The 15,242-nt window shown below is 40.5% G+C and overlaps 2 non-coding genes across 2 annotated transcripts; one reads left to right on the forward strand and one right to left on the reverse strand.

Moving 5' to 3' along the window:
• Positions 1-11,134: 11,134 nt before the first annotated feature.
• Positions 11,135-11,240, forward strand: LOC118487701. The gene has a single exon (XR_004882644.1). It is a non-coding gene; the product is annotated as a small nucleolar RNA R71 (small nucleolar RNA).
• A 3,753-nt stretch (positions 11,241-14,993) lies between these two features.
• Positions 14,994-15,100, reverse strand: LOC118487709. The gene has a single exon (XR_004882652.1). It is a non-coding gene; the product is annotated as a small nucleolar RNA R71 (small nucleolar RNA).
• Positions 15,101-15,242: the final 142 nt, after the last annotated feature.

Consider the following 15,242-nt stretch of genomic DNA (forward strand, 5'->3'; position numbering starts at 1 on the left):
TGGTAATGTAAAATTTGAAAATGTCAATCTAATAGACAATCTGAAATTCAACCTTCTAAGTGTATCTCAAATGAGTGACAAAGGGTTTGGGTCATTCTTCACAAAAGACTGTTGTAGGATTGTTGGACCAGAAATGGTCAAAAAGATTGAAGCAATAATCAAAACTGGTCAAACTAAACTAGTTGCTCAAAGAAGTGGCAATGTTTATGTTGTTGACATGTCTAAAGAGTGTCCCAGAGCTGATGCCTGCCTGTTCTCAGCTGCCTCTAACAAAGAGACAGAACTTTGGCACAGAAGACTGGGGCACACAAATCTTCAGACAATAACAGAAATTTCAAAAAAATGGGTTGGTGAGAGGCCTACCACAAAAATTGTTTTCATGTTCTGAACATTGCATTTCCTGTTTAAAAGGAAAACAGCACAAAAGTTCTTACAAGTCCATTGAAGAGTCCAAAACAACCCAGTGTTTGCAAATGCTGCACATGGATTTGTTTGGCCCAGTTCAAGTCATGAGCCTTAAAAAGAAAAGATATTGTTTGGTTATAGTTGATGACTTTTCTAGGTTAACATGGACTTTCTTTTTGCACTCTAAAGATGAAACTGCAGGCATTTTGCAAGACTTTGTGACACAGGTTGAAAAGCAACTTGACCTTCCAGTGAAAAGCTTTAGGAGTGACAATGGCACAGAATTTAAAAATAAGGAGTTGGATGCCTTCTGTTTGAAGAAAAGGATTGTAAGGCAGTACAGCATACCTAGAACACCAGAGCAAAATGGGGTGGTTGAAAGAAAGAACAGAACCTTGATTGAGGCTGCCAGAACTATGCTTGCAGATTCAGGTTTGCCATTAACTTTCTGGGCAGAGGCAGTAAACACTGCTTGCTATGTCCAGAACAGAGTTTTAATAAACCCCAGGCACAAAAAGATTGCCTATGAAATTCTGTATAAAATCAAACCACTGATCTCATACTTCAAGGTGTTTGGCTACCCATGCTTTATTTTGAATTTAAAAGATTCCATTTCAAAATTTGCAGCCAAAATTGATTGTGGTTATTTTCTGGGATACTCAACCACTGCCAAGGCCTACAAAGTGTTCAATGCACGGACCAAGGTAGTGGAGGAGACTTTGGATGTAAAGTTCAATGAACTTTCATCAATGAAAATCCCAGCAAATCCTGCCGATCTGTTTGATCTTGAAAAATTCACTTTTGAAAATACTGCTGTCAAGACTAACAGTGCAGGTCCATCAGAGGATACAACACCAGACTATGGGTATGAAATCATCATCCCTCAAAAGTCTGCCACAAATGGAAAAGAATCAGTTGTTCAAAACAGCTGTCAAAGCTCAACCACTGCTACCTCAACAGTTGTTGACCAAAGTAGCCCATCTACCACTGCTTCCACATCCTCAAACACTGCTGACAAAAATCCTCAAACAGTGGATAAAATTCAGCAGTGGCCCACTCCATTACCACCCATTCCACCACCTTTTGAAGCCACTGCTGGGTCATCAAAGTCACCAGCAGTGGTTAGCTCAGATGATACATATTTGCAGCCTTCACCAACAAATGCCATCATACCATACCAAGGAGATTTAATCTTCTTGAGATCTCATCCACCTGATCAAATCATTGGCAACATCAATGAAGGGGTGCTCACAAGAAGCCAAACCCAAAACATTTGTCTTTTTGCTGGCTTTCTATCACTCCATCAGCCAGTCAAGTACCAAGAGGCACTAAAAGACAACAGCTGGGTAGAAGCCCTGCAAGAGGAGCTCCAACAGTTTAAAAGACAACAAGTATGGGAGCTTGTACCACTGCCAAAAGAGGTTAGTTCCATTGGCACAAAGTGGGTCTTCAAGAACAAAACAGATGAAAGGGGCATTGTTGTCAAGAACAAAGCCAGGCTTGTGGTTCAAGGTTACAGACAGGAAGAGGGGATTGACTATGATGAAACATTCGCCCCTGTTGCAAGATTGGAAGCTATCAGACTGTTCCTGGCCTTTGCTGTCAACCACAACATGAAGGTGTTTCAGATGGATATCAAAAGTGCTTTCCTCTATGGTACATTGCAAGAAGAGGTGTATGTATGTCAACCTCCAGGCTTTGAGGATCCATTTTATCCTGATCATGTCTACAGGCTAAACAAAGCCTTGTATGGCCTGAAACAAGCACCAAGAGCCTGGTATGAAACTCTTTCCAACTTTCTACTCTCAAATGGTTTCAAAAGAGGTACCATTGATAAAACACTGTTTCTTAAATGGAGAGGGAAAGATTTAATGATTGTCCAAATTTATGTGGATGACATTATTTTTGGAAGCACATGTACCAAAATGTGTGAAGAGTTTAGAGAACTCATGACAGCTGAGTTTGAAATGAGTGCAATGGGTGAGCTGCAATGCTTTCTTGGTCTCCAAGTACAGCAATTGCAAAATGGAACCTTCATTCATCAAAGCAAATATGCTAAAGAACTTTTAACCAAATTTGATATGAATGATTGTAAACCATGCAGCACACCCATGGCCACAAATAAGCTGGTCATGTCTGATGAAAAGGATGAGCTGATTGACCAAACACTTTATAGAAGCATGATTGGGTCCTTATTGTACCTAACTGCATCTAGACCAGACATCATGTTTGCAACATGTGTCTGTGCAAGAAGTTAATCAGCTCCCAGAAAATCAAATCTCATTGCTGTAAAAAGGATTCTCAGATACATAAAAGGTGCTCCCACACTTGGTATCTGGTATCCAGCTAATGGGAATATCAAGCTTTCAGGTTTTTCAGACAGTGACTTTGCTGGTTGTCACACCACAAGGAAGTCCACTTCAGGAGGGTGCCAGTTTCTAGGTGATTGCTTAGTCTCTTGGCAAAGCAAAAAGCAAGCAGCAGTTTCAACATCCACTGCTGAGGCTGAATACATTGCTGCTGCAAGCTGTACAGCCCAACTCCTGTGGCTTCAAAATCAGTTGCTGGATTTTGGTATCACTGCCTTAAAGACACCACTCATGTTGGATAGCCAGGCAGCAGAAAATATCAATCAAAAATCCAGTTTCCCATTCTACCACAAAACACATCGACATCAGACATCACTTTGTGAGGGATTGCTATGAAAAAGGTTTGATTTCTCTGCATCATGTCCCAACTAAAGACCAGCTGGCAGATGTGCTCACAAAAGCACTTGATACAACCACTTTTGAAAGCTTGGTCTCTAGGATTGGGATGCTAAACATGGAATAACAAGCAACATCTTGTTTTTTCTATGAATAAAAGCAACAAAATGTTTTCAGAAAATCAAAAATCCATCCTTAAAAATAGCTAAAAATGAAAATTTCATTAAAATCCTTAAAAGTCTGCCATAACCACTGATTGTTCAAAAGTCTGCTCTACTTCAAAAAGTCTGCCCACTGCTGAAAGGCAACCTCTGTTATCTCATTTCTCGATAACCTCTGTTGTTCAAAAGCAGTGTCTTATCCACTGATATGCTATCCACTGATAGTGAAAATCATCCACTGCCCCCTTTCCACTGCTTTCATCAGTTGCTTTCATCAAAAGTACTGTCCTTCATTTTCACCAGTGGTTGTCACGTGGGCAGTACATAGCAGTCAGACCTTTTGTAACGGCTGCCACGTCAGCATTCATTCTCTTTCCTATAAAATTCCCCACTCACCACCAAAACAGGGTTTTACTGTCGAATTGAATTCTTAAAAATTCTCTTCTCAAAGCAGTTTTTCTTCTCATCTCTCACAAAATTCCTTCGATCGTTCATTTCAAAAATGACAAAATCAAAGTCCTCTGCAAAACCCACATCAAAATCATCGAAAACAGCCTCTCAAAAGGCGACCTCCACTGAAATTCCATTCAAAAAATCTCACAATCTCTTGGGTCTTCTCACAAAACCAGGAACCACAGATGTTTTCGATTCCATTATTACCATCATGGCAAAGTCAAAGTACAAAACTTTGCTCACCGCCGATGCACCAATCTATTTGGCGACCCAAAGGGAGTTTTGGAAAAATGCAACCCTTGAAAAACAAGGAGACATTGCAACCACCATTCACTCTTCTATAAAGGGTAAACCTGTCCAAATCTCGCCACAATCCATCTCCGAAGTCTTTCAACTCGATGATCAGGCAGGTAAAACTTCCTTCACTAAAAACGAGTTGCACATTGACTTCATTGAAAGAGGGTATGAAGCCACCATGATGAAGAAACTGACCTTAGAAAAAGGTTATTTTCCTCCTGCACCCAGATTCCTATTTCATACCCTCCTACTGTGTGTTTCAAACAAAACCACTTCTTTTAATGAGATCCCTATAAAGATTCAAAATCTGGGATATGCAATTCTTCAAGAAGAAAATTATAACTATTCTCGGGAAATCTTTAAAGATTTGGTTAATAATGTTGAAACCAAATCATTCTTACTGTTTCCAAGGTTTTTAAGTTACTATTTTGAAAAGAAATTCAGTAAGGATGATTTAGCTTTAATAAACCAAGGTGAAATAACTGTAATAAACTGCCTAACATCTGAAACTTTTTCACGAATGTTAGCACCTTGCAAAATACAAGCAGGGGTACCTGAGCAGAATTTAGCAGCTACCACTGCTCCTCAGGTATCTGCTGCTGAGCCTACTGCTCTAGGTGATCAAAGCAGCAGACCAACTGTTTTGAAACCCACACCTACAAAACCTGATGTGTGTAAAATGCAACATATAAATCACATCAATTAAGGCATAAAACTAACCCTTTTTAAGTACTAATGTTGGAAAAAGAGTGTTTTTGTCTTCCTTTTGTATTTTCAGGATGAAATGAGCTCAAATTCACAAAAGAAGCAAAAAGACAACTAATTCTAGCATAAATACAAGAAAAGGAATAAAAGTAGACTGCCCGGACCCTCAACGGCATCCTCCAAAGCAAAGAAGAGAAAACAGAAGCCTGAACACGCCCCGTGCTCAGCCAGCACGGGGCCGTGCCCAAGAAGCAGCATAAAAGACAAACTTGTAGAAGCTTCCATTGCCCACCACGGGGCCGTGTCCAGTGAGCACGGGGGCGTGGTGAAAGTACAGCAGGCGCATTAATTGTAATTGCGAATTACAATTAATGAGGAGAGAGACTGTCAGACGGGCACGGGGGCGTGTCCAGCGGACACGGGGCCGTGCCCAGCCTTCTGTTCAGCCTATAAATAGGGGTGCTTGGTTTCATTCCATCTCATCCCTTGGCACACCACCTCTCTCACACTTCATCCACCACCCACCACCACCATAACACCATCATCCACCACCATCATCCATTGTCCATCATAGAGTGTGTGAGTCGTCTCGGGATCCAAGATTGATCGTAAGAGTTCTTGACAATCAAGGCCATGTTTGCCTAAGTCTCTTACATCACTTGGTGAAGACAAGTGTTTAGTATAATACTTTTTATTTTTAATCTTTTGCACTTTTTATTTGGTTTTGTATTAATGACTTTAATAACTAGTTGCTTATGTTGAAGGTGATCTTTCCTTATCGTTTGTCCGTGGTGTCTTGGCATTATTTTACTGTCTATATAAAATAAAAGATTTTCACCATTCATATCTCCACGGTCTATATGGAGGTATGTTGGCTACCTGGTCGGGGGTTAAGGGAACGGTTTGGTAAGGGTCTTGCCCTTGTTCAGCGTTTAAAGGTCCTGCTTGGGACCTGGGTCAAATTTAGTAGGATCTCCTTCAATGCCCATAGGTATTGGATGGCGGGAATCCAAACTCTTTGACCCCCTCATAAGTTAACTACTATTAATACTATAACCCGGCTATTTAGGACTGTATCCCTGCTGACTCAGACTACTTAGCCGAGGGTAACGTCACCGCCAAAAGCGGGGCCTACCATAATTTGAATTAATAACTTAATTCATTATCTTCCAATAATCCGACCCTTTAGGATTGTATCCTTGCTGACTCAAACTACTGGGTTGAGGGTAACGTCGCCTTCAAAAGAGGGGCCTACTACAATAACTAAGATAATCTCTTAAACAAGTGCAAAAGTGCGAAAATAATCAAAGGTTATACTAATACACGAGTCGGATCCAAGTGATTCATCTTGTCTATCTGTTTTTATTTTATTTTATTTTTCAGCATTTAGTTAGTTTTTATTTTCTTAGTTTAAAAACATTTTTCTCACTTTTTGATTTGATTAGACGTTGAGGATAAACCGGTATTAAAAGCTCTTGTGTCCTTGGACGACCTCGGTATCTTACCAACACTATACTACGTCCACGATGGGTGCACTTGCCCATATGTGTGTTTAGTGTTAGTGAATATCGTGTTTTATAAATTTAAAACTTGGCTAAAGGTGTAAAAAGGGCTTAATTATATATCTAAATTATATACACACCAACACACATCAAGTTTTTGGCGCCGCTGCCGGGGACACAAGGATTTTAAGAAAGTTAGGAATCAACGGCCTAATCATATTTTTATTTTTCTTTTTAATTTATAGGATTTTTCTTAGTTTTTCAGCTTCTGCAGAGCTCAGCACGGGCCGTGCCTGGTCGGACACGGGCCGTGCCCAGCGTCGTTACTGACGTGATTGTCGTGGGTCACGCAAATTTAATCCCCAAAACAACTTTAGATAGTGGTATGAGGGTATCGAACTCAGGGAGTATGTGGAAGGTATGTCGGTTGTATAGCTTTGTACTTAAACTACTATTAAACTAAAATTGCAGAATTTAAAATTCAAGAGCTTGGATTGTTGTTTTAGAAAACTAAATTAAAAACTAATTTCAAATCAAATGTTGGTTGTAAAACAGATTAGGAGAGAACAATGACCATCTTAGGTTTCAGTTTCTTTAAACAATTGTGTGTAATTCCAACTAGAAAGAGTTACATAGACATAACTCGTGTATAGATAATTGAAGTGATAAAAGGGAACAAAGTACTCGGATTAAATAAACGCGAGGTTGTTTCCCGATAACCAATTAATCAATAACCAACCCTAACCCTTCCCGTGATATCTCGATTGCCAACGGCACCAAGAACGTACGATTAAGACTAGAAATTGCAATATCGATTAACAAGTTACAAGCAATCAAACATACACCATGATATTCAAGCAATGCAAGTTATCATTCTAGAAATTCAGAAATAAACACACAAAAGTTCAAAAGAAACCTTCACCTAAGATGATCACCGAAAAGTTTAGCCGGACATAGTTTGGTGAATCATCATACCAACAAATCTAATGTTCATAGGAATCATAAACACAAACCGAATGTTAGAAATTGTTCAAAACCAAGCAAGCACAGCCAAATTCGCCCCTAAGATGTTCTCTAACCATCCAATGATGAGGAATACTTGAAAAGACATCATAAAACTGCTTAAATGTGGCAGTTACACTTTTCCCGTCAGACACCACCGTAATTTACGGCTCCACCGTAAATTACGGTGGACAATAAAATGTTACGGCGCTGCACTACTGATTTACGGTGAAAAAGTGGTCCAATTCAAGTCCACCGTAAATTACGGTGGGACCGTAATTTACGGTGACAACCTCTTTGCCGTCAAAGCCCATGTGTGCCTCTCGAAACCTTCAAGGAAATCTGCTAGCCCATTCACGTGATTGGACCACTGCCTTTCTTGTCTTGTATGTATATAATGATGATGTTGGAATTTATTAATGTTATTGAAAATCCTCAAACCTTGTATCATTCACGTGACTATGGATGATAGTTGTTGACTATGTGATGTTGATATCTTCTCATGTGCCGCCAAGTGATGATCATATTTTAATTAATTGCCGTCCATGTAGTCCACCAAGTCGGCCCCAAAAGAAATTGGGTTCTATCAAAACAAAATAAATAATGATGATGTATGTTGTGATCTCTAAATTGATGTCCCTTGACCAAACCATCTAGTGCACGTGATGTTTCCATCAAGAAGTCAACAACAACAGCCGCCAATCTCTCTTCCCTTTTTTCGAAGTCTACTGCCAAAAAGTGAAGTGATGATGATGTTTATTTATGTTTGTTGAATGAATGGGTCCCCAAGATGATGTCCTTTTAATTCTTTGAACCACAACGTGACGATGCTATTTAATTTCCAACAGTAGCCTATGCATTCCAATTTAACCGAATTAAGCGATTTACCTGTAGAACATACGAACACTCGTAGTTATCACATTCATGATACATAACCGTGTAAAATATGGGATATGCACGTATTTAGCTCATTTAAGGGTTGTCCTACGGACCACCCGTCACATCCCCACACTTACCCGTTGCTTGTCCCAAGCAACCCATTCAAAAACTATTTTAAAACCAAAGCGATCAAACATGCAAACCAAGCTAAATGTGCCGTCCTTTTACTAACTTTCAATCATACCACAAGACACACCCCTCACAAAAATCTCTCGGTAACAAGAATTATTAGCATAATGCTAAACCACTCAATGCGTGTGTGTGTGTGTGCGACAATAAGCTTGTATACAAATCAAGTTTCCTCCTAACAAATATCTAACATGCTTTTGAATCAAAGGGACTCGCGGGTTGTAACGGGGCTAGGTGTAAAGGTAGGAAAATGGTGGAATACATATGAAAGAGCTAATTGATTTGACCCGGTTTTTTTTTTTTTTTTTATTTCTACTACTACGAAGCAAACACCAAATATATATACAAAGCTTCTTGACATTCTCAACTCTATTGCAACTAAATACTTCTTTTTGTATTTTTCTCATATTTTTCTATTTTTTTTTCTTTTCATTTCATTTTTTTTATAACACATCAAACTCAACAATATATACAAGAACATCAATACTACAAACTAAATCTCCTAAACCGGGTCATCTCAAAAGGTAAAATTTTTGTAGGAAGTAGGCTCGGGTCACAATCGAATGGTCTAAGGCTCAACATGGCTTTCTAAGGACCAAACCCCCACCCCTCACAATACCAAGCTCATATATGTAACGTATGAGGTCCAACCCACCAATCTCGCACTCTCACACATCTAGACGAGGCTTCCTAAAAGTCCCCCTATCATTTTCAAAAGCATGCTAATTCTAGGATTTAACAAGTATTCACACACAAGTTCTATTAACACACAACACACACCGCCATTCAAACAATGAAATATCAATAACAATCATGTGTGGCTCAAATCCTCACCAAGAAAAGACTAGGAATGGGTGTCGGTGTGTCAAATGGCACAATATCAAGTTTTCAAATTTTAACAATTTTCGCTCGGATTTAATACTATCAAAAATTTCCCCGTCCCCACACTTGGGATACATTGTCCCAATGTATGGCTTTGAGGGAAGGATCGCTTTTAACCCACAACATCAGCCTTTGCTTAAACTCTCAAACCCCAAATTTCTTTTTTTGATTTTTTTTTATTTAACAAAAGCAAACTACTAACTACCAATATTTCAAAGCTAAAGAACACAACAAGACTAAGGAAAGAGTACATTGACCTGGTGAAGTTTTCCACAACAGATGTTGTAAATGATCCAATTTCCTATCACCACCTTCACACAAATATCCGCACATCTTCCCCACACTTGAGTGTTGCCATGGCCCTGAAACATAGAAAACTAAAGAAATAACAAGATCAGTGAAAAACCTCGGGTTGCCTCCCGATCAGCGCTAAGTTTTCAGGTCTTCAGCCAGACCGTGCCACCCCCATTTATGGTGGCTCAAAGAACCGGTTCCTATCACTTCCATCACTTCCTTGTGCCATTGAACAAAATACATCTATCTTGTTTTGACGCGGTGGGTAATCAAATACACTCTTGCTCGCACCCATATATGTTTCTTCACGGTCCGGTGGGTGTTTTTTTCTCATTCGTGGTAACACAATCTTCATACAATCACTAGAGTCACCACCCTTCCTCTCAATGGACTCATAACTAATCCCTCTAGTTTGAACATCAACATACAACCTACGGTTCTTTTCGGTCATGGTAATAATCTCGTCTCTACAATTAATTTGAGCATTTGCTGTGTATAGAAACGGTCGACCTAAAATTACCCTTTGTTGTGATGCCATATTGGTAGAAGCATAGTCCAAAACTAGGAAATCCACCGGGTATTCAAATTCTCCCAACTGAATCTTAACATTCCTAACCATTCCCCGTGGACGCCTCCAACTTCCATCCGCTAAGCTCACCATGGTGTCTATACCTTCGAGTGGACCAAAGTCGTACATATCGTATAGATCGCTTGGTAGCACACTCACGCTTGCCCCGTAGTCCAACAATGCGTGAGGGATTTTTAATTTTCCCACACGGATAGGCACGATTGGCACTCCATACTCTTTATCATTATCGACTTCGGCATCTTTTTCCAAACCTGCATTCACTTGACACGAAGAAGTTAGACATTTTTCATTAACTTCGGTACTAGGAACGGTGCTTACCACATTGATGTTAATGCTTTTTATGTTCTTGGGATTTGGCACCGTATCACTCGGTAGCTGGCCTTTTGCTTTCTTTAATATCGCCACGTCACTTGCAAGTTGACCCATTTGAGTGGTCAACGATTGGATGCTTTTGTCACGAACTTCGTCCTTTTGCATCCGAACCTCATCACGTTGGTTCATTCGTTGCATTTCACTTTGCATCGCCTTCAACATCTCCATCATCTCATTTCCACCCGAAAAGCTTTGACCCGTTTGATATTGCCTTTGAAAACCTTGGTTTCCTTGGAAATTCGGGTTAGCTTATTTGAAGGGTTTCCATACCGAAAATTCGGGTGGTTCCTCAACCCGGGGTGGTAGGTATTAGAGTTCATGTTGTTGTAATTCCTACCACCTCCTCCTTGACCTTGACCTTGAACCGCGTGGACCTCTTCGTATTGCCCTTCCAACATCCCTTGGCAATTTTCAGCCGCATGACCTATTTCATTGCACAAAGCACAAACATCATAAATTTGGTTAGTGGTTTGAACATTACCATCATCTATGGCGTGCACTTGAGGTCGAGTAGTGGTCGGTCGGGCTCTTCTTGAGGCTTGAGCTTTCCTCTTTGATGTAGTTGCCATGCTTTCCAAGAACTCCCAATCATCATTCTCATAATTTGTTCCAAAAGTCCCACCGGTAATAGACATCAAATCACGTGCATCTTCGGCACTCAACCCCTCGTGAAAGGCATTCATCAACTCCCACAATTCAATTCCATGGTGAGGGCAATTTTTAATCATCATATTAAAACGCTCGAATGCCTCATGAAACATCTCACCATGTTGTTGTTGGAAGCTTCTCAACCCCTTTCTTGCATCGTTAGTCTTTTGGGCGGTGTAAAACTCATCCAAGAAAGTTTGTTGCATCTCCCCCCATGTATATATGGATGCCGAAGGTAACGTGTAAAACCACTTCTTCGCCTTATCTTCCAAAGAAAATTGGAATAATACCAATTTGATATCATTGGCCGAAAACCCTTGACTCCCAAGAGTGTTGCAAATCGAGTCATAAGCCTCTAAATGAAAGTAAGGCTCCTCCGTTGCCAACCCCTTGTACTTTGGTAAACTTTGCAAAGAGTTGGTTCTTACTTCAAATGTTCGCCCTTGATCATTATGAGGAATGACTACCGGTGAAGGGTTTTGAGTGATTACCGGCCGAAAATGTGCTTCAATGCCCCTCACATTTTCTCTAAGGTGTCTCCTTGGTACACCATACCTACCTCTTGGAATAATAGGACCATTTGGCCTTGGTACTTGCCCTTGTGGTGCGATTGGTTGTTGAAACTGTTGTTGTCGCATCGGTGGGCGTTGAGGTGGTCTTTGAAATTGTGGTTGTACATGTTGTGGCCGGACTTGTTGCAATGGAATAGGTTGTGGCATTGGTGGCCCTTGAGGTCTTGGCCGAATGTGTTGTGGTATAAGTTGTTGTTGTGGCATTCCACCAACACTTGCCATCCCTTGAGATTGATTTTGCACATACCCAAACTCCCCTTGATCACCATAACCTCCATAAGCGTACCCATCATCATCATACCCCTCAAAATCTTCAAATCCCTCATCATAACCATCTCATTGAATTCCCGAAGTTTGCCCAAATGGGATGGTCGAATACTGAAAACCCGATTGTTGTGGTATAAAGGATGAAGTAGTATGCACAATAGTTGAATTTGGTGCAATTGTGAAGGTGGATGATGATTGACCCGTAGTTGGGGGAAAGAAGTGAGATAATGGTGGGATTGTGGTGGATGGATTGTAAGTGATGGAGGCTCAGTTTGAGTGGTGATTGGTTGGGTGACATTGGATGGTGTAAATTCAGCGGTGGTATTAGGTAATGTGGTATTTGGTGATGGTTGGGTGGAAGTAGGTATAAAGGGTGAGGATGATTGACCCGTTGTAGGTGGAATTTGAGAATCAGCCATGATGTTTCTCGGTGTGATGGGTGAAGTGGGTGAACCGATGATTTTGTTTTCTCGTACTAAAACTCTATTTTGTCTTAGCGTTCTTTCAATTTCCGGATCAAACGATAGCGGTGATGACCTGTGAGAGCCTCTAGTATGCATACACCTGAAGTACCTGCACACTAAACACAACCAACGTAAACCCGAAAATAACAAAACAAAACTATTAAACTAACACACGTTGCGCACTACTCCCCGGCAACGGCGCCAAAATTTGACGTGATTGTCGTGGGTCACGCAAATTTAATCCCCAAAACAACTATAGATAGTGGTAAGAGGGTATCGAACTCAGGGAGTATGTGGAAGGTATGTCGGTTGTATAGCTTTGTACTTAAACTACTATTAAACTAAAATTGCAGAATTTAAAATTCAAGAGTTTGGATTGTTGTTTTAGAAAACTAATTTAAAAACTAATTTCAAATCAAATGTTGGTTGTAAAACAGATTAGGAGAGAACAATGACCATCTTAGGTTTCAGTTTCTTTAAACAATTGTGTGTAATTCCAACTAGAAAGAGTTACATAGACATAACTCGTGTATAGATAATTGAAGTGATAAAAGGGAACAAAGTACTCGGATTAAATAAACGCGAGGTTGTTTCCCGATGACCAATTAATCAATAACCAACCCTAACCCTTCCCGTGATATCTCGATTGCCAACGGCACCAAGAACGTACGATTAAGACTAGAAATTGCAATATCGATTAACAAGTTACCAGCAATCAAACATACACCATGATATTCAAGCAATGCAAGTTATCATTCTAGAAATTCAGAAATAAACACACAAAAGTTCAAAAGAAACCTTCACCTAAGATGATCACCGAAAAGTTTAGCCGGACATAGTTTGGTGAATCATCATACCAACAAATCTAATGTTCATAGGAATCATAAACACAAACCGAATGTTAGAAATTGTTCAAAACCAAGCAAGCACAGCCAAATTCGCCCCTAAGATGTTCTCTAACCGTCCAATGATGAGGAATACTTGAAAAGACATCATAAAACTGCTTAAATGTGGCAGTTACACTTTTCCCGTCAGACACCACCGTAATTTACGGCTCCACCGTAAATTACGGTGGACAATAAAATGTTACGGCGCTGCACTACTGATTTACGGTGAAAAAGTCGTCCAATTCAAGTCCACTGTAAATTACGGTGGGACCGTAATTTACGGTGACAACCTCTTTGCCGTCAAAGCCCATGTGTGCCTCTCGAAACCTTCAAGGAAATCTGCTAGCCCATTCACGTGATTGGACCACTGCCTTTCTTGTCTTGTATGTATATAATGATGATGTTGGAATTTATTAATGTTATTGAAAATCCTCAAACCTTGTATCATTCACGTGACTATGGATGATAGTTGTTGACTATGTGATGTTGATATCTTCTCATGTGCCGCCAAGTGATGATCATATTTTAATTAATTGCCGTCCATGTAGTCCACCAAGTCGGCCCCAAAAGAAATTGGGTTCTATCAAAACAAAATAAATAATGATGATGTATGTTGTGATCTCTAAATTGATGTCCCTTGACCAAACCATCTAGTGCACGTGATGTTTCCATCAAGAAGTCAACAACAACAGCCGCCAATCTCTCTTCCCTTTTTTCGAACTCTACTGCCAAAAAGTTAAGTGATGATGATGTTTATTTATGTTTGTTGAATGAATGGGTCCCCAAGATGATGTCCTTTTAATTCTTTGAACCACAACGTGACGATGCTATTTAATTTCCAACAGTAGCCTATGCATTCCAATTTAACCGAATTAAGCGATTTACCTGTAGAACATACGAACACTCGTAGTTATCACATTCATGATACATAACCGTGTAAAATATGGGATATGCACGTATTTAGCTCATTTAAGGGTTGTCCTACGGACCACCCGTCAGTTACTGGGAGTTTTTAGTTTTCCAAGTTACAGAAGACTGACCACGGGGCCGTGTCGGTGCAACACGGGGCCGTGTCCAACTTCCAGTAACTGGGGTCTGGAAAATATTAACTGAAACTCCGACCACGGGCCGTGTTCGCTGAACACGGCGCCGTGGTGAACCGTCTGACCAGCATTCTTTTCTGTTTTTATTGCAGGACTTGGAACCCGACGTCAACCTTACGTAGTGTATGAGCTCCAGTTCCAATAAGGACATAAAAGAACCACTAGAAGAACCCGAACGCTTTCTCAGAAAAAGGTTAAAAGCTAAAAACCAAGAGAAGGTTTCGGGTGATCCACCTCCAATGGCGGACCAACGTACCCTTATGGATTATCTACGACCTACCGTAGGTAACCTAGGCACCGCTATCAATGCTCCGAATGTCGAAGCTAATAACTTCGAACTTCGGCCGCATTTGATACAAGTGCTCCAAAACTCCCCAACCTTCCACGGGCTTGCGGACGAGGATCCCCATCTACATATCACCAATTTCTTAGAAATATGTGATACCTTTCGGATCAACGGAGCATCAAATGACGCCATCCGCCTCCGTATGTTTCCTTTCTCACTGAAAGACCGAGCGAAAGCTTGGCTCAACGCCCTTCCAGCTGGATCGGTAAACACCTGGGATGAACTAGCCTAAAAATTTCTATATAAGTATTTCCCTCCCGCTAAAACTGCTAAATTAATGACTGAAATTAATACATATTCACAAGAGGACGGGGAATCCTTATATGAAACTTGGGAAAGGTTCAAGGAGTTATTACGCAAGTGTCCGCATCACGGCCTTGCGATATGGCAACAAGTATCCACTTTCTATAATGGATTGTTGCCACACACAAGGCAGACACTTGATTCTAGCTCCGGGGGACTTTTAGGTAATCGACGCCCACGCGAAATATATAATCAAATTGAGGAAATTGCTCAAACC

This window comes from Helianthus annuus, chromosome 15 (assembly GCF_002127325.2).
Source record: "Helianthus annuus cultivar XRQ/B chromosome 15, HanXRQr2.0-SUNRISE, whole genome shotgun sequence".
NCBI classification, from domain to species: domain Eukaryota; kingdom Viridiplantae; phylum Streptophyta; class Magnoliopsida; order Asterales; family Asteraceae; genus Helianthus; species Helianthus annuus.